We start from the raw sequence: 23,829 nt of genomic DNA, 5'->3' as shown, positions 1-23,829 counted from the left end.
GTGAGCGGGGGCTACTCTTCGTTGCGGTGTGCGTGCTTCTCATTGTGGTGGCTTCACTTGTTGTGGAGAACGGGCTCTAGGTGCGTGGGTTTCATTAGTTGTGGTGCACGGGCTTAGTTGCTCCGCGGCATGTGGGATCTTCCCGGACCAGGGATTGAAGCCATGTCCCCTGCATTGGCAGGTGGATCCTTAATTAGTGCACCACCAGGGAAGTCCCCTGTTTATCTTAAAACAATTATTTTTAAGTGTAATATACAACACATTGATTGTTGAAAAATTGAAAGACAGACGAGAAGCAGATAAAGATCACCCCAAACCCAACTACCTAGACGTAAGTATGATTAATATTTTGGCAATGTTTTTCTCAGTCTTTCTTTGCTAGGCATTTTGTGTGTGTGTGTGTGTATTTATTATCGGAAGATGCCTTAAATCCTTCAGGAACGTATATAATACGCTGTCATATTCCTTCCTTCTTTCCTTCCTTCCTTCCTTCTCTCCCTCCCTCCTTCCTCCCCGCACTTTCTCCGTTCCTTCTTTTCCTCCTTCCATAATGGGTAAATAATTTAGCAAAAAAAGCCACTAGCTAGGCTTTATTCCTCCTTTTCTCTCCCTCTCTTTCCTTCTTTTCATTCTTCTTCCTCCCTCTCCTTCCTTCTTCCGTTTCTAGGGGCTATTGTAGTTGGTTTGTGTGCATGTATAGGTATGTGTAGGAATGTGTGTGTGTGTGTGTGTGTGTGTGTGTGTACTGGTAAGCATGTCTTTGAGTTAAGAATTCAGCTGGATGCAGCTGAGATTGGTTACATTCAGGGGAACTGACTCAACAGTAAATATATTAAGGTTAATGAGAGTCAGGTTTCTCACTGATGAGAAAAGAGGTATAAATATAGAAAGGTGGAGGAGGGGGCATTGAATAAGCCCTGCTGTGTTGAAACTGGAGGTTTTAAATATATATAAATAGGTAGGTATGTGTATATATATGCATAAGTGCAAACATGCATAAATTTCTTTCAATCTATAGGTAATTTACACATTAGTAATTTTTTTTGACCCATTTGAGGGTAAGTTGCAGATGTGATGCCCTATTATCCCTGGGTAATTGAGTGTGTATATAAAAATTAGGACATTCCTCTACATAACCATAGTATAACCATCAACATTAGGAAATTAACATTGATTAAATATTACCATATATCATAATATAAAACATTGCCATGTATAATGGTGATATTTTACACACACACACACATACTGTCCACTGAGTGAACTACCCGAATTTGAGTTCTTACCCAGGCTGTAATTTTTTTTTTTTTTGGTGTGGTGGAGAGGGACACAAACTAAGACATGTTACTGGAAACATTAGTGGAAAACCAATAGTTAGGATGAACCTCTAGAATCAGATCACTTACTGCTGAGATGACAACAAGGATTCCATTGCTGTGGAAAAGGGACAGGGATAATCTCTCACAACACAATACGTAGATTCTCCTCGTTCATGCACTGGGATGAGGTATAAGTGGAAGAGGAAACACTGGATTATACAATAGGACCAGCCCTTGAACAATATTAGGAGAAGAGATGATAGGAACTATAGAGCTGATGAGCTTTTTTAATCTCCTCAAAAACCTCGAAGAGAATGACAGGCTCAGTTCAGACAACTATAAATTCTATCCAAGCTATGAAAGCCAGAGGTCCTCAGTGGCATTGTTTATAGAGACCTTCATCAGTTGCAGGGATCAGGAGAATCAAGCCCAACATTTGATTGAAAATAGCAGAGCTGCAAAGGTGACTAACTAAGTAGGCTTGACGTTTCTCCTATGCTAAAGTCAGAGCCCTGACCAAGAAGTGGGACTCTGAGACCTGTAATGGAGGTATTTGGGTAGATATGTCAGAGAATCTTGAGCTCCCAGATTTCCCTAAACCCTTGGGGTTGGCAGAAACAGTTGCCTTTTCTTTGTTGAGTAAAGTCGTCTCTCTTTGCCTGATAACCATGAAAGACTCCCTGTGGTGGCTGCTTCACAGAGCGATGTTCATCCTTCTCAAGATTTGCACCACTATATCTCACTGCCTGTATACCAATAGCCTAGGAGAGAAATACATTTCTGTCACCAAGATGAAATACCTTGCTCTCCCAAAGAATTGCAGGACCCAGCTATTTACCAGCAGGAGCAGGAGAATATGTGTGAACTTTGGAGTACATGGGGTGATGTTTAAGACCAGGTAGGGAAAGTTTATTGACATGATAGTACTCTCCCGTGACCTAGAATTGAATGACCTGGCAAGGATACATGGAGTCTATCTTAGTAGCCTGCTGGGATGACTCCTCAAAGTCTGGGCATGATAAAGATTTACAATAAAAGAGGTGGAAATGCCAGAACTGCCTTGGCAGAGCATTGAAGAAGGGATCAGAGGGCTCTGGAACTTAAGAATATTAAAGTGGATTTATTATATAAAACCAGAGAACACATCCCTTGATCATGTTACCCAGGAGGGCCCAGAGGATACTCTATTCATTGAGGTAATAAGAAATGCACTAGTAAGGGGGTGGGGAGCTTGGTGTCTTTGAGAAGTGGTGACCATATACTGTAGGCTAGGGTTGATGGTATGCGATACTGCCTTAATGCTGGGCTCCCTAAAAGCAATGATAAGATTTCAGAATATGTGAGTGCAGGTGGGACACTAACTTCAGAAGCAAGGTGGATTTATTTAATGACTGTAATGGGAAATAAGGTCAGAGTAGCAATCTTGACTGACAGGGATCTGTGGTGATGGCTCATAGACCATGGTGCTCTTGTCAAGAACTGTGAAGGTTCTGAGATGTAACCCCACATGTAAGCTAACAAGTTAGTCTGACACAGTGTCATGGATGATGACAAAGGACATAGGACTCCTGGGTCAGAGACAAAGGACAGTTTATTACTCATAATAATAACAGCAGCCAGGGTATTAGCATTTGAGCTGGTTCTCAGAACCCCAAATTCTGCAGAATGACAGCCAGTTGATGTCTGAACGTACGGTGGGTTCCTGAGCTTAGAAAATCCCAATATTTTATCATGAGTTTTAAGAAAACATTACCCATCTCTGCCCTGGAAGAAGACATTATCTCTATTATTGAACAGAATGCCATCCACTCTAGAAGGTGACATTGTATATATTTTCCAAGGTTGTTTACTCTATAAACATTCAGGTAGTCTGGGACAATGGCTGTCAGCACTTCTGCTCATAAAACTTGCAGAAACCTGAGACATCCATGGAGAATTGCCTCCCAATAGTATCTGTTCCTTGTTTCAATGCCACCTTCACTTGGAGTATATTTTCCCTTGAATGTGCACTCCACCAACCAATCTAATTAATCTGACCAATAGGGGCTGGGACCAAATCCATTTAATTTTTCTCAGCATCTAACTAAGGCTAACATCGACAGGACTCTATGCAGCAGGATGAGCCAACCTGCAGTACTGACCTCAAATTCTCCATCCTCCCCACACAGCGTCCTGGATTCAATCAGCTGAACAACTCCCATAAACCATTAGGGTCTACATTAGAAAATCAAGTGGCTTTCTCTTTAAGTTTCTATGTTTCTTGGACCTTTCCACTTGGCCCAAGGCATCACTCTAGATTCAGCAGGATGTATGTGTGATAGTACAGGCTTTGCCTTGGCCTGTAAGGAGACAGTCTTTCATCCCTAACAATCCTGACCACTGATTTTTTTTTCTTATGCATAGTTCTCCAGTTTTTAAAAATTTTATTGAAGCACAGTTGATTTACAATGTTGTATTAATTTTTGCTGTACAGCAAAGTGACTCAGTTATACATATATATTCTTTTTCATATTCTTTTCCATTCAATTTCCATAGGATATTAAATGTAATCCCCTGTGCTGTACAGTAGGACCTTGTTGTTTACCCGTCCTATATATAATAGCTTGCATCTGCTAATCCCAAACTCCCAATGCTTCCCTCTCCAACCCCACCCCCAGTAACCACAAGTCTGTTTTCTATGTCTGTGAGTCTATTTCTGTTTTGTAGCTATGTTTATTTGTGTTGTATTTTAGATTCCACATATAAGTGACATCATATGTATTTGTCTTTCTCTTCTGGACTTACTTCGCTTATTAATGTAATCTCTTGGTCCATTCATGTAACTGCAAATGGTATTATTTCATTCTTTTTAATGGCTGAGTAATATTCCATTGTATATATATGTACCACATCTTCTTTATCCATTCATCTGTCAATGGACATTTAGGTTGTTTCCATGTCTTGGGTATTGTAAATAGTGCTGCTCTGAACATAGGAGTGCATGTATCTTTTTGGATTATAGTTTAATTATAATTATATTATATAATTATCATATTATGTAAGTATATAATTATTTTATATATACTTATATAATATAATTATATACTTATATAATATAATAATTTAATTATTATATTATATAATTATAATTACAAATATAATTTAATTTAATTATAATTATAACCAGGAGTGGGGTTGCTGGATCATATGGCAACTCTACTTTTAGTTTTTTGAGGAATCTCCATACTGGTTTCTTTTTTGTTTGTTTGTTTTTGGATTTTTAATTTTAGAAATTTTTTTCGCCATGCCGTGCAGCTTGTAGGATCCTGGTTCCCTGACCAGGGATTAAACTCAGGCCCTGGCAGCAAAAGTGCCGAGTCCTAACCACTGCACTACCAGGGAATTTCCCTGTTTTCCATAGTGGCTGCATGCACCAATTTACACTCCCACCAACAGTGTGAGAGAGTTCCCTTTTTACACACTCTCTCAAGCATTTATTATTTGTAGACTTTTTAGTGATGGCCATTCTTACTGGTGTGAGGTGGTACCTCATTGTGGTTTTGATTTGCATTTCTCTAATAATTAGCAATGATGAGCATCTTTTCATGTGCCTATTGGCCATATTTATTCCTGACCACCGATATAAAGCTGACTTGAATGCCTTTGAGGATCAAGGTGGAGTCACTGATCACTTCTTCTAAAGTAAGGGGTAAAATTTGCACCATCTTTTCTAATTGGATAACTCCTATTTTAGGGGAAAATGTTAGTAATGAGTCATTTATACCTAGGGGAAGCTTCTTGAAGTAGGATAGGTAGTCTTGTTTTTGAGAGATGTACATGGTCTACAAGTAACACAATCGGCTTGGTGGTATTTGTTTAAACACTTGTATGTCTCTTATGAGCATTCTTAAGATGCAAGTCACTGTGTTTTGGAGACAGAGGCAAGTTAATGCCTGGCTTCCTGTTCAAGAAGTACAGTCTTGGGGATGCACATAGTGTCCTTGGAAAGACCAGGGTTGTTGACAGCTGTTGGGACGGCTCAGGGGAGTCTGCATTTTTAATTAAAATTTTTATTTTGAGATAGTTATAGATGCATATACAGCTGTAAGAAATAATACAGAGAGGGCCTCCCTGGTGGCGCAGTGGTTGAGAGTCCGCCTGCCGATGCAGGGGATACGGGTTCGTGCCCCGGTCTGGGAGGATCCCATATGCCGCGGAGCGGCTGGGCCCGTGAGCCATGGCCGCTGGGCCTGCGCATCCGGAGCCTGTGCTCCGCAACGGGGGAGGCCACAACAGTGAGAGGCCCGCATACCGCAAAAAAAAAAAAAAAAAAAAAAAAAAAAAAAAAAAAAAAAAGAAATAATACAGAGAGACCTGTACTCTTTAACCAGTTTCCCCCAATGGTAACATTTTACATTATTATTTGCAAATATATTATAGTACAATATCCCAACTTTATCCCATGGGCACAGTCAAACTACAGAACTCTTCCAACACCACAAGGATCCTCTATTTTGCCCTTTTATAGTCACACTCATTTCCCTTCCACCCCACCATCTCCTTAACCCCTGGCAATCACTAATCTGTTTTCCATTTCCATAATTTTGTCATTTCGAGGATGTTATATAAATAGAATCACAAAGTATGTACGAAAGGCATCTAGTTTTTCACATTAAGTATAACGCTAGCTGTGGGTTTTTTGTACCTGCTCTTGTGGAAGTTCTCTTCTCTTTTTCTATTTTTCCGAGCATTTTTATGATGCTGAATTTTGTTGAATGTGCTTATTCTATGTTGATTGATATGTTTGTGTTTTTACTTTAGTTTGTTAATGTCATGGATTATATTGATTGATTTTTGAGTATTAAACAAGGACTGCATCCCTGGGGAAAAAACCCCACATGCTCATCGTGTATAATGATTTTTATATATTGCTGAATTCTATTTGCTGATATTTTTGCACCTATATTCATAAGGGATATTGGTTGGTAGTTTTCTTTTTTATTCTGTGTTTCTCTGGTTTTGCATCAGAGCAATACTGTCTTCACAAAGTCAATTGGAAAGTGTTCTCTCCTATTTTCTGGAAGAGATTATGTAGAATTGGTGTTAATTCTTCCTTAAACGTTCTGTAGAGCTCTCCAGTGAAACCATCTGGGCCTGGAGATTTCTTTTTTGGGAGTATTTGAATTTGAATTAAATTTCCTTAATAGTTACAGGGCTATTTAAATTATTTATTTCCTATTGGGTGAGTTGTGGTAGTTTGTGTTTTTCAAGGAACTTGTCCCTTTCATTTAAGTCAAATTTATGTGTGTAGAGTTGTTTGGAGTATTTGCTTACTTTCTTTTTGATGCCTGCAAGGTCTATAATGAGATCCCTTGTTTTGTACCTGACACTGGTAATTGGTGTCTTCTCTCTTTACTTTCTTTGTCAGTCATGCTAGCAGTTTGTCTATTATATTGATCTTTTCAAAGAACTAGCCCTTTGTTTTCACCTTATTATAGCAAGGGTGGAAGTCTAGGACCCCATTTGGCCTTTGCTGATGTAGATGTGGGGGAAGCCACATCACCAAAATAATCCAACTTATTTTGTCTTTCTAAGCTCCTGCTTCCTAGTTTTTTGGCTAACAACAAAAGACAACAGGCTTTTGCTGGGCTCCAAGTCTGGATCAATGAGACAAAGAGAAAATCCAGGGAACTCACCATCATGGCATTCCTTGGGTCCCTAGATTCCTAGCCCATTTGCCTCTTCTTTCAAGCTTTCAGAGTCTTCTTATGTTTGTTTATAAGTAAAGTCAGGATTTTTGGTGGTATTATACTAGCAGGAGAAACAGGGAAAATTATATCTACTCCATATTCTTGAAAGCAGAAGTCTCCAGAAATCTTTTTTTAGTAGATTTTTGAGGAAGCAGTTCCAATGGTCAACAATATCAGATACTTGTCAATGGTAATGAGTGTAGAAGGTTGATCATGTACCTTGACTATCAGCCCATTGTTGAGTAACTTTTGGGTTAAAAGTGTACCATTATCAGATTACAGATGTTCCAGAAAGCCAAACTCATGATTAATTTCAAGGGCCAAACTTCCTTTGTGGGTTTCCTTGACTGCCAGAGGGATTGAGTGTTGTGAATCCACTCACGTATTTTTTTACTTGGTGAGTGGGGCTCTGAATTTTTGGAGGGATTGTGGAGGTGAGATGACATGGCATTCAGGGCTATAGAGACTGAGGTGTCTGACTAGCCCATTGTGGCAGACAGACTCTAAGGCGGACCCCCATGACCTCCACATCCTGGTTTTCAGAAACTGCAGGAGAATGAGACTAGAATCTAGGAGGCAATGGCAGCTGCTAGCTGACATCTAGAAAGGAACTGGGGACACAGACCTACAGCTGCAAAGAAATGAATCCTGCCAACAACCTGAGGGAGCTTGGAAGTAGATTCTTCCCCCTTCCAGCCTCCAGATGAGGATGCATCCTGACAGACACTGTGAGTGCAGCCTTGTGAGACCCTGAGCAGAGGATCCAGTTAAGCCATGCCTGGACTTCCGACCCTTAGAAACTGCAATAGTAAATGTGTGGTGTTTCAAGCTACTACATTTGTGGTAATCTGTTACATCACAATAGATAAGAAATAGACCCACCAAGAGGACATTATCTATGAAGTGAAAGCTTTGGACATCAGAAGGTAGGGGCACTCACAATAAACTCTGACTCACCTATTCCTGGCAAAGGGCAGGTACGTTTATGTACCCATGTTGAGAACAAGTATTGGAAACCTCAGTGGCATGCTGGGAGAGGCTGCTGTGTCTTGGTAGCCTCATCTGAAAGTGGAGATAATTTTAATATGTACTTCATAAGGTGGTTGTAAGTATAGGGGCTGGCCCATTTCATGGTGTGTGATTCAATGAAGCTGGCTCTTGCCGTCTTAATGTTTCAATGAGCTCACATTTCTGTCAACACCCTCAAATTATAATGGTGATTGATTTGCAGACACTCTCCCAACTAATCAATCTTTCAAAGGTTTCCCCAGGATTAAAGCATCGTTTGGTCTACATTCTCACAGAACACAGCAACATTTCTCGTTTTCCTACAGCCACCACCCAACAAAAATTCCAAACTAACCAAGTCTTCCAAGTCACTCCTGTAATCAGCCCTGGGCTTCTCTGCAGAAAGAGCCACTTTTCTAGTTAATGAGGACTTCGGTGAAGGGTTCATTAAGTTTTTTCTTCCAAAAAAAGAATACTGTCCCCGTGAAACAGGCTCTTGAATTTCATTATTCTCTCCCTGGATAAAGAGGGGAGACTGAAGTTCTGAGACATGGCCTGAAGGCCCTTTGGGGGCGTGGGCATCCCTGAGCCCCAGTCCCTTTAACTCGGAAATGCTGGGGATTTAAGCCAAGGCGGGGCGCGCATTAATTTCATTCCATTAACAGATTGAAATCATCCTGTTTAAACAAACCAGCCTAACTGCCGGAAAGGATCGGTATAACAGGGGGCAGGACAGGGGCAAGCCCTGGATGCGGAGGACATCTCTCCGGCCGGGCCCCTCCCACGCCCGCAGCTGCCGCCGAGTGCCACATCAGCGCCCGGGCTGCACTTCCAGGTTCCTCTTGAGGATGGAGCGAGCTGGCCCGGCGGGCGCGGGGCGGGCCCGAGGACCGAGGGAGTGGCGGGCCGGCCGGCCAATAGGCGGCAAGCGAGGAGCCCCGGAAACCAATGAGCTGGAGCTTCTGCTAGCCGTGGCCGCCGAGGCTCGTGTCCCGCCGGGGAACCAGATGAGGCACATCTGGACAGCTGCGCTGAGGAACTGTGCGGCCCCTTCGCGGGCCCGACGTCAGCTGAGCACGTCCCCCACGTCCTCTCCTTTCAGCCACTTATTTATTCACTTTTCCAAAGAAGCAACCAGGAATCCAAGTTTAAAACTTTTTTCGCCCTAATGCGAGACGGGGCCAGATCCCATCCAACACACAGTTTAACTTTCATGGGGCTCTGGGATCAAAAGGACAGAAACAGCAACAGCAAAAGCCCAGCCGCTGTCTGATTTAAAACTGGCAAAGTGGGAAAAATAGCGTTGAGTAAGACCGAGTTGGTAAGTTTTGGGTACGTGCTGGATATCTTTTTTCTCCCGCTGTGATCTCTACCCTGCGTCTTTTTGCTGTTCTCACTAAGCCTTCTCCTCATCAGGGAGAGAAAAATATCGCTTGCTGCCACAAACTGCACAGAACCTCGTTTCCTTTTCTTCTGCTTTGCTAACATTTTAATGTAATTTAATTAAATTTAATTTTGGGGCCATCTGTATGCTATTTAAAAATTTCCTGGGAACAGAAATTTAACTGTTATACTGTAAAAAGCCTCTCCTAACTTCAAAGTTGAATCTATTGATACATTTATGTTTCTATTTTCTTTCTGTGAGAACAGAGTATACATTTGTAAAGCCGGAATTTTTATCCATCCCCTCTCCCTGTTTTTTAAAAAGTATTTATTTATTTATTTGGTTGCGCTGGGTCTTCGTTTCGGGAGGCTGGCTCCTTAGTTGCGACATGCAAACTCTTAGTTGCAGCATGCGAACTCTTAGTTATGGCATGCATGTGGGATCTAGTTCCCTGAGCAGGGATCGAACCTGGGCCCCCTGCATTGGGAGCATGGGGTCTTAACCACTGCACTACCACGGAAGTCTCCCCCTGTTTCATCAGAAGATTGAAAAGTTATCTGGCTTATTCAGAATTAACAAAACTTTTGCTTCCTTTAATGGGATATTTAATATTAAATTATTTAAATCCTGAATTATATAGGTAATTACTGTTTCACTTACATGTGAATGTAGCTCAGTGTCTTTTCTATATTCTTCTGTCCTTAGTGGTAGGCCCAAATTCCTTGATGGTTGTTAAAAAAACACACTAAACGTGATAGACCACTGTGTGCATCAATAAGCTTATAATTATATTATTACCCCCATAATTCTATCAAAGTAATATTCAGAGTGCTGTTAGATGTTTGTGCTTGCACATAATTCTGGTATATATTTCAGGACTTTAAAATGGAAATGATGGCAAATACTGAGCTAGGTGAATGGCCAGAGGCCCATTCCATCCCAAACATCTATAATTGTCTCTGTTTAAACAATGTTTTAGATTTGAGACTTTATCATATGTTATTTACTCTTGTGGCAGTTGTGGCCAGAACTGATCTTTAATTTTTGACTTAGAAAGCAGTAGGTGCCATAATTTCAAGTTGCACAGTGTGTTTTTGATTCAGAAAGGCATTGCACACTGTGAGTGGAAGAGTTGAAGTGGTTTTCAGGGATGTAGGGTTAGAAGGAACAGTGTTGCAGAGAATCAATATAAAGAGCCAGCTGGCCTGGTTCAATTCAAAACCCTGCCTTTTGACCTTGGGCAGGTTACTCAGCCCATCATACCTCAGTTCCCTCCTTTGTACGTGGCGATAATAGCACCTATCTCATGGGATCGTCTTGAAAACTAGGTGAGTTAACACACGTTAAACCCTTGGTTCTGGCACAGAGTTAGTCTTTGCTGTTGTGCACGCTCTTCATTGCCGTCCTTTTCGGCTTCCCCTGCTCCACTTGTTTCCCAGCCACCATTTTGACTTCTACACTAGCAACTAGTGTTTACTGAGTGCAGACCCCTGGTTAATGGGGCATTGTATATGGCTGTAAAGGAGAGAGAGTCTGGAGAGGGGAGTGAGGTAGAATTTAAGTGCCTTAGAAAGACCTAGAGTGTTCTGGGAAAGAGGACTTCTTCTCGTAGGATGGTTTCAGGGAAGGGTTGGCATTTCTGGAAAAGGATTTTGCCAAATGCCTTTGGTTGAGGGGAAAGGGATCATAGAACAGAAGGTGGCAGGCACTCCAGGAGGAAGGGAAAGCGTGGGCAAAAAAGCACTGAGGCTGGAAAGTGTGAATTTCTCCTGTGGGGATGTTGGCTTATGATGTGGGATAATCTGTGAGAGCTTAGTAGGTGGAAAGGTTGGAAAAGTGGGAGAGGTAGGAGAGGGCGGCATGGAGAGCCTCTCTGTGGGGAAGGAGAGGCTTGGGAGGTAAGATTGGTAGGGGGTCACAAGCTGAACTTGCAGCAGTTACATAGTTGGAGATGTTTCTGGAATGACCCATCTCTCAGTTTCTCCCCCTTGCCCAGCATACCCCTCCTGATCTGCTCCACTGCTTCAGTGACCCCCACCTCAGGGCCTTGCAGGACTGACCAGTGAGTCTCAGCTCCACTTTTGGACTCACTCTGTGGTGGCTGTCTTGGAGCTCTGCTGAAGTGGTCTGGCATCCTGGACTATTACCCAGGCACCATTTCAGAAACAGGTCATGCCCTAAAGTCTTTGACATGGATGTGATTGTTGCACCTGCACCCCTCCCTAACCCCTACACACTCACAGTGTGTGCCAAAAAGCCCTTTTTCATGCTGCTCAGAGAATCGAGCATTCACATGCTAATACTTATAACTTTAGGATGCACAAGTATTAAAGTAGATGAGATGTGATATGCACCTAAGTGACAAGTCAGTATGGAGAGCTCTGCTTTCTCTTCCTCGAGAGCACTGTGCTGTGTCAGAGAGAACCTGAGTCTGGTCCTGATGCTGCCGTGGACCACCTGTGTGTCCTTGGGCAAGACATTGAGCCATTATGGCCCTCTCTGTGCCATCATCTGTAAAATGATCTCTAAGATCCCTCTTCCGTTGGATGATCTTTTATTTCTTTTCCCTGGGACAGTCTGTTGCTTCTAGAAGGCTATTTGATCCATCTATGAGTAATGGATTTTCTGAACACCTAATATATGACAGACATTGTTCTGAGTGCTTTAACTGCCTTAACTCATGTAAGCCTCTCAGTAATCCTGTGAGGGTTGGTACCTATTAGTTGAGGTGACAGAGGCATGGGCAGATTAAGAAACTTGCCCAAGGTCACACTGTACAAATGACAGATGCAGACCCAGACGGTGTAACTCCAGAGCCCAAGCCTTCACCACTAGTCTATGCTGCCTTGGGTGTAATACAGCAGGGCTGCTCTTCTTTTTGTGGCGGTGGTAGTCAAGAAGTCCATGGAAGGAAGATCACTGGAGGGGGAGGGACCATTTGGAGGAGTGGGGTTGGTAAAAATTCCCTGCAGGGACCAGAATACCAACATGAGTCTTGTCTATGGGATGCGTTGCACATGCAGACAGGAGATGTGTTCCTTGTTTATTAGATGGAGCTCATTACAGATAATCATTCTGTCTTTTCATCTTGATTGAACAGAACCACCATAGACCCTGGACTTATGGTAGACATTCAGTAATGTCAGTTGAATGACTATATCCTTTGAAAAACTGGAACAGAGTGTATAAGTGTCAAAAGTAATGGTTTCCCCTTTATTTACCTGCCTTCTTTCCATTTTACTACTTTCTCCAGAGGTAACCTTTGCTAATAGTTTGGTCTGTATCCTTCCAGTCCTTCTCCAAAAATCTACTCACAGGTGTAGATCTAAATGTAAATATAATTTAAAAATATAAATGGAACCACAGTAGTTTTATTTATAAAAAATAGAGAAACTATGAAATTTCCCAAGGCTTGTGGAAGAATGGGGCAGATGCCAGGTACACTTCTATTCCTATTTCTTGGGCAGCCTGGTTTTTTGTCTTATTTCTGGAGATGCTTTGGTTTTGGGATAAGAATGTCTCATGTTGAAGGTTAATGTAGGACTATTTTAGGTGTCTTATTATTAGTCATACCCAGTCTGGATTCGATATTTTGGGGGGAATTCATTCTTAAAAATTTTAATATGTTTAATCAACTTTAAAATATTACTTGAAAAACAGTTTAATTTGCTTTCTATCTCATTACCTTAATGTAGTCACTCTTTTCAGTATAGCACACTGACTGAGCACATGGATTTTGGAGTCAGATGGAGGGTTTCAACCCTAGATCTGCTTCTTACTAGTGTGCCTTGAGCAAGTCACTTTCTCTAGGAGGCTTTATTATTTATAAAATGGGAATATCAAAGGCATTAAATGAGAAAATCAATATAAGGCATTTAGCATGGTGTCTGCGTCATAGTAAAGCCTATACATGTAAGCAATTCATTTTTTTTACTGTGGTAAAATAAACATAACATAAAATTTGGCATTATAACAATTTCTAAGTGTATAGTTCAGTGACATCAAGAACATTCACATTATGGTGCAACCAGAACTTTTTAAAAATTAATTAATTTATTAATTAGTTTGGCTGCCTTGGGTCTTCGTTGCTGCGCCGGGGGCTTTCTCTAGTTGCGGTGAACGGGGGCTACTTCGTTGCGGTGTGCGGGCTTCTCATTGTGGTGGCTTTTCTTGTTGTGGAGCACGGGCTCTAGATGCATGGGTTCAGTAGTTGTGGCATGCGGGTTCTAGAGCGCAGACTCAGTAGTTGTGGTGCATGGGCTTAGTTGCTCTGCAGCATGTGGGGTCTTCCCGGACCAGGGCTCGAACCCATATCCCCTGCATTGGCAGGCGGATTCTTAACCACTGTGCCACCAGGGAAGTCCCTCCAGAACTTTTTCATCAAACGGAAACTCTGTATTCATTAAACTATAACCTCTGTTACCTTCCTCTCTGCTCACCCCAGCCTCTGGGAACAACCATTCTGTGCTCTGTGTTTATGAATTTGACTACTCTAGTTACCTCTTATAAGTGGAATTATACAGTATTTGTCCTTTTATGACTGGCTTGTTTCACTTAGCATAATGTCTTCGAGGTTCATCCATATTGTAGTAAGTGTCATAATTTCACTGCTTTTTAAGGCTGAATAATTTTCCATTGTATGTATATACAACATTTTGTGGCATTTGGGTTATTTCCGTCTGTGAAGTTAATGTTTTGTGTCAATTTGTCTAGGCCACAGTATCCAGATATTTGGTCAAACATTATTCTAGATATTTTTGTAAAGGTATTTTTAGATGAAATTAACATTTAGATTAGTAGACTTTGAGTAAAGCAGATTAGCTTCCATAATGTAGGTGGGTCTCATCCAGTCATTTGAAGGCCTTCATAGAACAAGACTGATCTCCCTTGAAGAAGGAATTCTGCCAGTAGACTGCCTTAAGACTTGAACTGCAGCATCAACTCTTCCCTGGGTTTCCAGTTTGTTAGCTTATCCTGAAGCTTTTGGATTTACCAGCCTCCACAGACATGTGAGCCAATTCCTGAAATAAATCTCTCTCTCTTTCTTCATATATATTTACCTATATATCTATATCCTATTGGTTATATTTCTCTGGAGAACCCTGACTAATATGACATCTTTTGCCTGTTGTGATTAATGCTGCTATGAACATTGGTGTAGAAATATCTATTGGGGTTCCTGCTTTCAATTATTTTGGGTACAAACCCAGAAGTGGAATTACTTCTGGATCATAAAGTAATTCAATTTTTTATTTTTTGAGGACCTGCCATACTGTTTTCCACAGCAGCTGCACCATTTTATTTTATTTTTTAAAATAAATTTTATTTATTTATTTTTGGCTGCGTTGGGTCTTTGTTGTTGTGCATGGGCTTTCTCTAGTTGCAGCTAGTGGGGGCTACTCTTTGTTGCGATGTGTGGGCTTCTCATTGTCATGGCTTCTCTTGTTGCGGAGCATGGGCTCTAGGTACGCGGGCTTCAGTAGTTGTGGCTCACAGGCTCTATAGCGCAGGCTCAGCAGTTGTGGTGCACTGCTTAGTTGCTCCGCGGCATGTGGGATCTTCCTGCACCAGGGCTCAAATCCGTGTCCCCTGCATTGGCAGGCGGATTCTTAACCACTGCGCCACCAGGGAAGCCCTGAACCATTTTGTATTCTTATCAGCAATGCACAAGGATTCCGATTTCTCTACATCTTTGCTAACACTTGTTGTTCTGTTTTTTTTTTTTTTTTTTTTTTTTTTTTTTTTTTTTTTTTTTGCGGTACGCGGGCCTCTCACTGTTGTGGCCTCTCCTGTTGTGGAGCACAGGCTCCGGACGCGCAGGCTCAGCGGCCATGGCTCACGGGCCCAGCTGCCCCTCGGCACGTGGGATCTTCCCGGACTGGGGCACGAACCCACGTCCCCTGCATCAGCAGGCGGACTCTCAACAGCTGCGCCACCAGGGAAGCCTGTTTTTGTTTTTTAATAACAGCCATCCTCATGGATATGAAGTGATATCTTATTGTGTCTTTGATTTGTGTTTCTGATTAGTGATGTTGAGCACCCTTTCATGTGCTTATTGACCATTTGTATATCTTCTTTGGAGAAATGTCTATTTAAGTTCTTTGCTCATTTTTAAGTCAGGTTTTGTTTTGTTATTGAGTTGTAGGTGTTCTTTATATATTCTTGATGTTATCTATTTATTGGGTATATGATTTGCAGATATTTTCTCCCATTCCCTGGGATGCCTTTTCACTCTGTTGGTATTGTCCTTTGATGTAATCCAATTAACATATTTTTTCTTTTGTTGCCTGTGCTTTTGGTGTCATATCCAAGAATCATTGCCAAATCAAGTGTCATGAAGATTTTCTTCTGTGTTTTCTTCTAAGAGATTTATAGTTTTAGTTCTGATGTTTGGGTCTTTGATACATTTTGAATTAATTTTTGTATATGATGGAGGTAAGGGTCCGACTTTATTGTTTTGTATGTGGATATTTAAGCAATTCACTTATTAATTATTATAATGTTCTTCTCTATATAAACACCATTAGAATACATATAGACATAGTATTAAAATATTGATTCATTCTTGACTTATTTTTAAAACTATATCTAAAGTGCTAATTTTTTCCTCATAGAATTACTCAAAATTTCTACTTCTTATAACTTTTACTCTCTCCAAGAAAGAAAGATTTTTCCTATGGTTACAGGGCATTGATTGCTGATAGCTTTCCTTCCTCTCTTTCCAACATCCTCCCTTTCTTCCTTCCTCCCTCCCTCTCTCTCTCTCTTCCCTTCTTTCTCTCTCTCTCTTCCCTTCTTTCTCTCTCTCCCTTCCTTCCTTCCTTCCTTTCTTTCTTTCTTTCCTTCTTTCTTTCCTTCTTTCCTTCTTTCTTTTTTTGTTTGTTTCTTTCTTTTTTCCTAACCCTTCTAATTTTTTTTGGCTTTAGAATTAAAAAAGTAATCTATATGAGCTGAAAAAATTGAAACAGTGTATAGAGTCAAAAGTAATGTTTTCCCCTTTTCTTACCTGCTTTCTTCCCATCCCGCTACTGTCCCCGAGGTACCTTTGTTAGTAGTTTGGCCTGTATCCTTCTAGACCTTCTCCAAGAATCCACTCACAGATATAGATCTAAACATAAATATAATTTTAGAATATAAATGAGACCATATTATATTCATTGTTCTGCTTTGTTTTGTTTTGTTTTTTTTTTTAGCTCCACACATACATAAGCATATACATGTATAATACACAAATCTCAACTGGTCAGCTGAGATGTATAGATTTTTGTGGCATATTTTGTCATGGAGAACAGTAGGTGAAGCTCAAATGGAAGAATGTTCTTTTTCTATAGAAGACCAAGCCACTTAAAGTAAGAGTGACATTGGGCTAAGCTTCTCAAATCAGACTGTTTGCACTGTTCCTTGTGGCCTCATTCCCATGAAAACTCACTTCTTTAAGCTGAAAGGTGAACTCTTTCTCACCAAATTATGTAGAGCTCCCATTAACTTCACTTTTTTCAGAGCCAAAATTCCCTCATGGCTGTGTTATTTCCTGGTAGGAACTTAGGTGTTTAGGAGGCATTTGAATTCCCTCCTAATGACCTGAAATCCTACTTAGTCTGTTTTCTGACTTGAGTCAACAACTAGGTGGCCAAATAGACCCAGTTTCTTGTGTAGAGACATTGTGTTTATCTCTGGCCCAGAGTCTACCACCAAATACATTTTCAGTAAAAAATATTATATTTCATTTGTCATAAATTTAATAGAAGAAAAAGAAACCAAAGTGAAATATAAGGGATTTTTGAACTTTGGGTAAGTATTTCTTCAGAAAAAGATATATTAGTTCCTAAAATATTCTTCTACAGACAAAACAATAGATTAAAATATCAAAATATTGGGATTAATAACTACTCTCATAAAATTCAAATGACATCCTTCATATCCAAGTAGCCCTATTTAAATTACTATCCTTATACTTTAAATTAAAAAAGTATAAAGTTCTGAATTTCACTTTGATATGTCTAGGTATGGATCTTAAAAAAAAATTTTTTTTAACATCCTGTTTTCTCTTGATGTGTCCTTTCCATTTGAAGACCCAAGTCTTTCTTTAGCTCAGAGAGTTTTTCTCCAATTATTTGATTCTTGCTTCCTCTCTCTGTAAGCCAGGAATAATTCAGACTAATGATTGTCAAAAACTTAAAGGAAGAGAGGAAAAGCCAAAATAGAGAGAGGTATGGTAGTAAGGAGCACATTTAGGACAGTTTTAGGGACACTGTATGTTTAATAAATAATGAAAATTTAATAACATTAAAAATGTTAGTGAAGAAGAAAAAATCATGAAAAATACACCAAAATCATGTCACAGCTGAACCTTGGGGATAAAGGTCCGAGGAAGAGAGAGTAATAAGGGGGAGAGAGAAGGTTGTGTTGAGGAAGAATGGGGGAACTGGGGTCAGAGACCTAGATGCTCTTTACCTTTAAGCCAGCAGGAAGGAGAACTGAACCCCAGCTTCTCCATCTCTGGTGTTGCTTTTCCTCCTCCTGCTCTGCCTTCGGTTTGTATGCACTAAGGGCATGAAGACAGACTGTGGAAGAGCATGGTGATCTTGTTTTTTTTCTTGCTGCTTGTGTGACTTTTTGGACAGGTTGTTTCCACTGTGGGGAGAAGAGGGATGAATCAATACCTCATCCTGCTGGGGCAAGTTGGGAACCTCTGTATGGACACTAACCCTCATTTTCCTCATCAGAAAATCAGGCCTGTCTCTCCCTAATTCTAAGAGAGGAGTCATGAAGTACTGTATGTGATAGGGTTTTGTGAACTTTATTGTGCTCCACAGAGGATAGAGATTATGTAACCATCATCATGTTTTAAAGCTCTTTCTTCCCAGAAAAATACACAAAAAACTAATGGCTGAGTGACCATTTATGAGGTGTCAGCCTCTTCTCGGGGTTCTTCTCATTTTATCTTCATGGACACCTTATGGGGTAGAGGCTCTTATTATTCCCATTTTACAGATGAGGTAACTGAGGCCCAGAGAGGTTAAGTAACTCTTCCAAGATCACACAGTGATGAAATCAGGACTTAAACATAGGATAACCTCATTCCAGTGTCTGAACGCTTAACATTTATGCCATGTGTAATACACTCAGGAGTGAAGCAACTGCTGTTGATGGCAACTTTTCAGAGGGTTGGTGAGTAGTCGAGTCTAGTGCTGGTCAACAGAGGTAGAGGTCTTGCTGTGTGCACCAAATTCCTTGTCCTGATCTGCCAGATTCCTCTTATCATCCTTTGTAATCCTGGGAGGGTGAACACTTTGTATTCTCTGTGCCTGATATGCCCTAGATCCAGCATCCATCACCCCTGGCCTGAATTACTGCCACAGTGTATTAAACTATCTGTGGTAAAGGATCAGTTTGGTTTTGGTTTTATTTTTTTTTCCCTCGGTCCAGTGAAGCTTGACATTTTTGTAAAATTATAAAAACTCCTATTTGGATGTTGCAGCAATGTCATATTACTCTAAAATGTTTTAAAGTTTCTAAATGTTTACTGTCAGTTTCCGTGCTTATCTTGTTGCAGATGGTAAACAGTTTGCTTACTAGCATTGGTCTACAGACTATGGCTTCACTAGCATTGTCCTAGGGTTCTCCTTGCTTTCACTCTTGCCCCCTGTAAAGCAACCAGGATGTGCCACAAAGCAACAAGGATGATTCTTTAAAAATACACATAAGGTCCCATCAGTCCCCTGCTTAAACCCTCCAATGGCTTCCCACTGCATTTAACATAAAGTCCAGATATTTACCATGGGCTGAAAGGTAATCTGGCTCTGCCTACATTCTCCCATCTCCATCTCCGCCTTGCCCACCCTTCCCCCAATGCTAATGAAATGTAGTCAGACTTTGGATAAAAAAGTAGGTTCAGGTAGAGAACACATAATGATTTGAGATGTGAGATACACTTTGTTTTGTTCTTTCGTCTACAAGCTCAAGCTTGCACTGGTGCTTCCCTCACTTCCTCCAGGAGCGAGAACTTTGCCACTAGCTTCAAAATGAGTGAGATGGCCAATACCAAGTCCCAGAGAAGATTTGTGAGGAACTCTACTCGAGTAATGTAACCTACTGCTCCTCTGATAGACTCAGCCTCATGATATCCATATTCTGTTCACACCTTATACAAGCATGTTAGGCTGTTTATTTCCTTCCTCAGAAAATGGGACTGATATGAGGCAGGATGGTACAGGGGTCATTCCAATGGCTCTTGAGATTGGAGAATAAAAGATTGATAGTGTGATTGTTGTTACTGTTGATGAAAATTCATTGGTGGGGAGCTGAGGGGAAGCACACATCCTGGCAAAACAGTTTCCTGGTTGGTTTGACTTTGGCCCTGAACACTTGCCGTCCAGAGGCCCTCTGTGTGGAGGCAGTCAGGATTCTCTCCCCATCTCACCATTGCTTCCCAGTCTCCAAATGGAGCACCACTGTTGCAATGAATGAGTAGGAAGCAGCTCCAAAATTGATCACGGAGCCACGGAGAGTCATGGTTTATACAGAGCATGCTGAAAGCTATAAAAGCTGGTGTGAACATCATTTCAAGCTGAACTCCCAATATTCTCCTTGCCTTTTTAACCCATTGCCAATTCTAATGATTTCCCAACTTTCAGAAGAGGAATTTTATTGTCCTTTTTTTTTTTTTCCCCTGCGGCACGCCGGCCTCTCATCGCTGCGGCCTCCCCCCGCGCCCGCGGAGCACAGGCTCCGGACGCGCAGGCGCAGCCGCCATGGCTCACGGGCCCAGCAGCTCAGCGGCATGTGGGATCTTCCCAGACCGGGGCACGAACCCGTGACCCCTGCATCGGCAGGCGGACTCCCAACCACTGCGCCACCAGGGAAGCCCCTATTGTCTTTTGTTAATGAATTGTCATGGTAATGAAAACAACTGTCAAATTTTAGCGGCAAGAAATTTATATTCAGTAGATCTGGGGATGTGAAGTAGGAATGTTCATTTTATCAAGCACCCCGGGGGAGTCTCAGGAAGGCGGCTCAAGGACCTTATTTTGAAAAACACCGGTTAAAGTATTGATAGTATCTTTTCTGTGTAATACTGGTATTGAGTGCTAAGTCGGCTGAATTTTAAAGAAGTTCTGTTTTTGCCCAAGATAGAGTAACAGGGCCAGATTTATTCTTTTGCCTGAAATAACCTGAAATAATATCAGATAAAATATATGAAACAATATAGTTTTTGAAACGCTGGCCATCAGGCAGTGGGAAGGCAACGATCCCCAAGAAATCACAAACAAAAGAGGTGAGGGCTTGAGAATGAACCGATAGCTAGTGGGAAGCAGCCGCATAGCACAGGGAGATCAGCTCAGTGCTTTGTGACCACGTAGAGGGGTGGGATAAGGGAGGGTGGGAGGGAGGGAGACGCAAGAGGGAAGAGATATGGGGACATATGTATATGTATAGCTGATTCACTTTGTTATACAGCAGAAACTAACACACCATTGTAAAGCAATTATACTCCAATAAAGATGTTTAAAAAAAAAAAAGGTGAGTGCTTGGACTGCTCCAGCTGGCTGCCAGATAGAGGGTCCAGGCTGAGCCACAGGTGGAACTCGTACTCCCTGAGTTGAGGAGGTGATGTTAAGAGCCCAGGGAAACCAAGATGGCTGGAGTTCTCAGGACAGAGCTCTAGAACCAAGAGAGCGGCACAGAGAGAGGGCACTGGAGATCTGCAGAAAGGCCCCTCAAGGATTCATCAGAGCAAGTGAGGCAACTACAGGAGGCTGGAGGGAAGGGGGGAAGGGGTGCAAAGGTGGGGGAGGGGACAGGGAGGGGGTGGAGAGCAGTGCCTTGCACTCACAGAAGTCCGGGAATATTGCTTATTCCCTCCAACCAGACTGGAAAACTCATAGTTCACGAAGTATTGGGCAGAACATTCAGGAAGGTTTGGCCTCAGTAATGGGGAATAATTAACCCTACACTGAGCACTGCTCCAGACGTAACTAACAAATCATAAAAAAGCAATACCCGAGCTTCCCTGGTGGCACAGTGGTTGAGAGTCCGCCTGCCGATGCAAGGGACACGGGCTCGTGCCCCGGTCCGGTCCGGGAAGATCCCACATGCCGCGGAGCGGCTAGGCCCGTGAGCCATGGCCGCTGAGCCTGCGCGTCCGGAGCCTGTGCTCCGCAGTGGGAGAGGCCACAACAGTGAGAGGCCCGCGTACCGCAAAAAAAAAAAAAAAAAAAAAAGTAAAGCAGTTGTGTTTAAAATGGAAATACACTGTCCTTGACTGTCCTAGAGGTGTATTTCCATACACATTTTTGTACCATTAAAAAGTCAAATAGTCAAGGCCTTCAGAGTAACATTTTGTACATAACAAGCCGGAGTCTTGCCAAACCGTGGTCTGTGTTGATATTTACCTTGGCTTCTGAGATAGCAGTTCCTCTTTGATGTCTATTATTGTTTTTTGAAATACTTTTCCTGTGTTTGATAACTGCAGCTTCCGCATTGGATTATGATAAGGTAAACTCAGCCAAGTGCATCATGTATCCATCCCAAGGGTTGGAGCTGGGAGTAGGGGACAATGAATGGAGGGTGAGGTGGGGCTAATTCTCTGAGGCCAATGGATGACTCGGAATCAAATGCCTTAGAGAGCAGTAAGGGCCAAACCAGGGAGGCCAAGATCTGCTGACAGGTCTAAGGGGTGGGTTAAGCCAGGGTCTAGAACCAGAAGCCTTTGAAATTCAACACGCGTGTACAGGGATTGAAGTCACCAACGTCGTGTTAGGACTGTGACCAAGGCTGAAGATTCAAACCTCTACTTCACCACCAGCAGTTTGAGGTTGGGTCAGAGAGGTTACTCTGGGGTCATGCATGAGCTTAATGCTCTGGGGGTCCATAACTGAGCTCCAAGCTTTGAGCCTGGGCTGTCTATTCTCCTCTGAGAATTAGATAGTTTTAAATTTGGTCACCAGGTGTGTTTCTCTGATTCATCACTGCCCTGAAGTTCAGCCTGACACCGTATCTTCTGGATATCTCTTAGATGCTTTGCTGCTTGAAAAAACAAGTTTTCTTCAGTTTGGCTGGTGCTAAGCACCTTGCAATCCTCTCCCATTCTGCCGGTGATGATATATGGCTTTTCTTCATACAACTTACAAATCTCTTGGATGCTGGAAAAGTATATGTTTCTTAAAATGTTGTATCTCAGATCAATTTGTAGGAAAGCTCCTACTTGAAGATGACAACAAGATACCATTACTATCATTTGATGGAAATGTTACTTTCTTTGAAGGATTGGGACTAAATGGTCAGTCTTTGAAAAAATTGGAAGTCAGTGTGTCTTTTTTTTTTTTAGATTTTTTTTGATGTGGACCATTTTTAAAGTCTTTATTGAATTTGTTACCATATTGCTTCTGTTTTTTGTTTGGGTTTTTTGGCCGCAAGGCATGTGGGACCTTAGCTCCCCGACCAAGGATTGACCCCACACGCCCTGCATTGGAAGGTGAAGTCCCAACCACTGGACCGCCAGGGAAGTCCCAAGTCAGTTTGTCTTTTAAAACAGGGGTCTTAAAGTCACGTTTTCACCTAGAAAAGAGGCTTTTGATCAGAGGTCTTCAAAAACTTTACTTTTATTCCTAATGTCGACTGTACTATGGATTGGGTTACTGCAGCTGGGGTGCAGGGATGCATACTGGTCAATATTCTCATGGCCACTATGATGGTTCTTGTGGCAGAAACGATTCACTTGCAGTATTCAATAATGATAATAATAACGGCAGCAGCAGTGCTGGATGGTAGATGGAATAAGTTTATCACTTTCATTTCCTTCAAATCAGCATTGATTGGAGGAGTTTCTGTTCCTCTCTGGTGTTTTCCAGTGAGAGAGATAGGTATGAAAGACATTAAGAGAGCATGGGTGATGGGACTGCCCTGGTGGTCCAGTGGTAAAGAATCTGCCTTACAATGCAGGGGATGTGGGTTCGAACTCTGGTTAGGGAACTAAGATTCCACATGCCGCGGGGCAGCTAAGCCTGTGCCCCACAACTGCTGAGCCCGCGTACTGCAGACCACAGAGCCCACGAGCTCTGGAACCCGAATGCCACAACTACAGAGCCCACCCGCCCTGGAGCCTGTGCACCACAGCTAGAGAAGACAAAACCCACTACTACAACTAGAGAGAAGCCCACGAGCCACAACGAAAGATCCTGCATACCTCAGTGAAGATCCCACGTGCCGCAACGAAGACCTGACGCAGCCCCCCCCAAAAATAAAGTAAATAAATCTTAAAAAAAAAAAAGAGAGTATGGTTGAGGCTTTCTGCCTTTACCTGATGAGCTTAGGACCACATTCTGTATTCCTGCACATATCTGCGACCTTCAGCCCACCAGGAAGATGCAATCAAGGACAAAGATTA

At 41.9% G+C, this 23,829-nt stretch overlaps 1 protein-coding gene across 2 annotated transcripts in view; it reads left to right on the top strand.

Annotated features, from left to right (window-relative positions):
- The first annotated feature begins 9,045 nt into the window (after window positions 1–9,045).
- TMEM45A (transmembrane protein 45A) overlaps window positions 9,046–23,829 on the top strand; it is a 90,517-nt gene continuing 75,733 nt past the window's right edge. For both annotated transcript variants that reach the window (XM_082626192.1, XM_082626193.1), the window contains exon 1: window positions 9,046–9,377. The gene's annotated coding sequence lies outside the window, so the exon portion shown is untranslated. The remainder of the gene's footprint in view (window positions 9,378–23,829) is intronic.

The sequence above is a fragment of the Mesoplodon mirus genome (assembly GCF_964341445.2).
Source record: "Mesoplodon mirus genome assembly, chromosome: 6".
In the NCBI taxonomy this organism is placed as follows: Eukaryota; Metazoa; Chordata; class Mammalia; order Artiodactyla; family Ziphiidae; genus Mesoplodon; species Mesoplodon mirus.
Note: the sequence above shows the minus strand (reverse complement) of the source record. Positions and strands in the feature narration are given on the sequence as shown.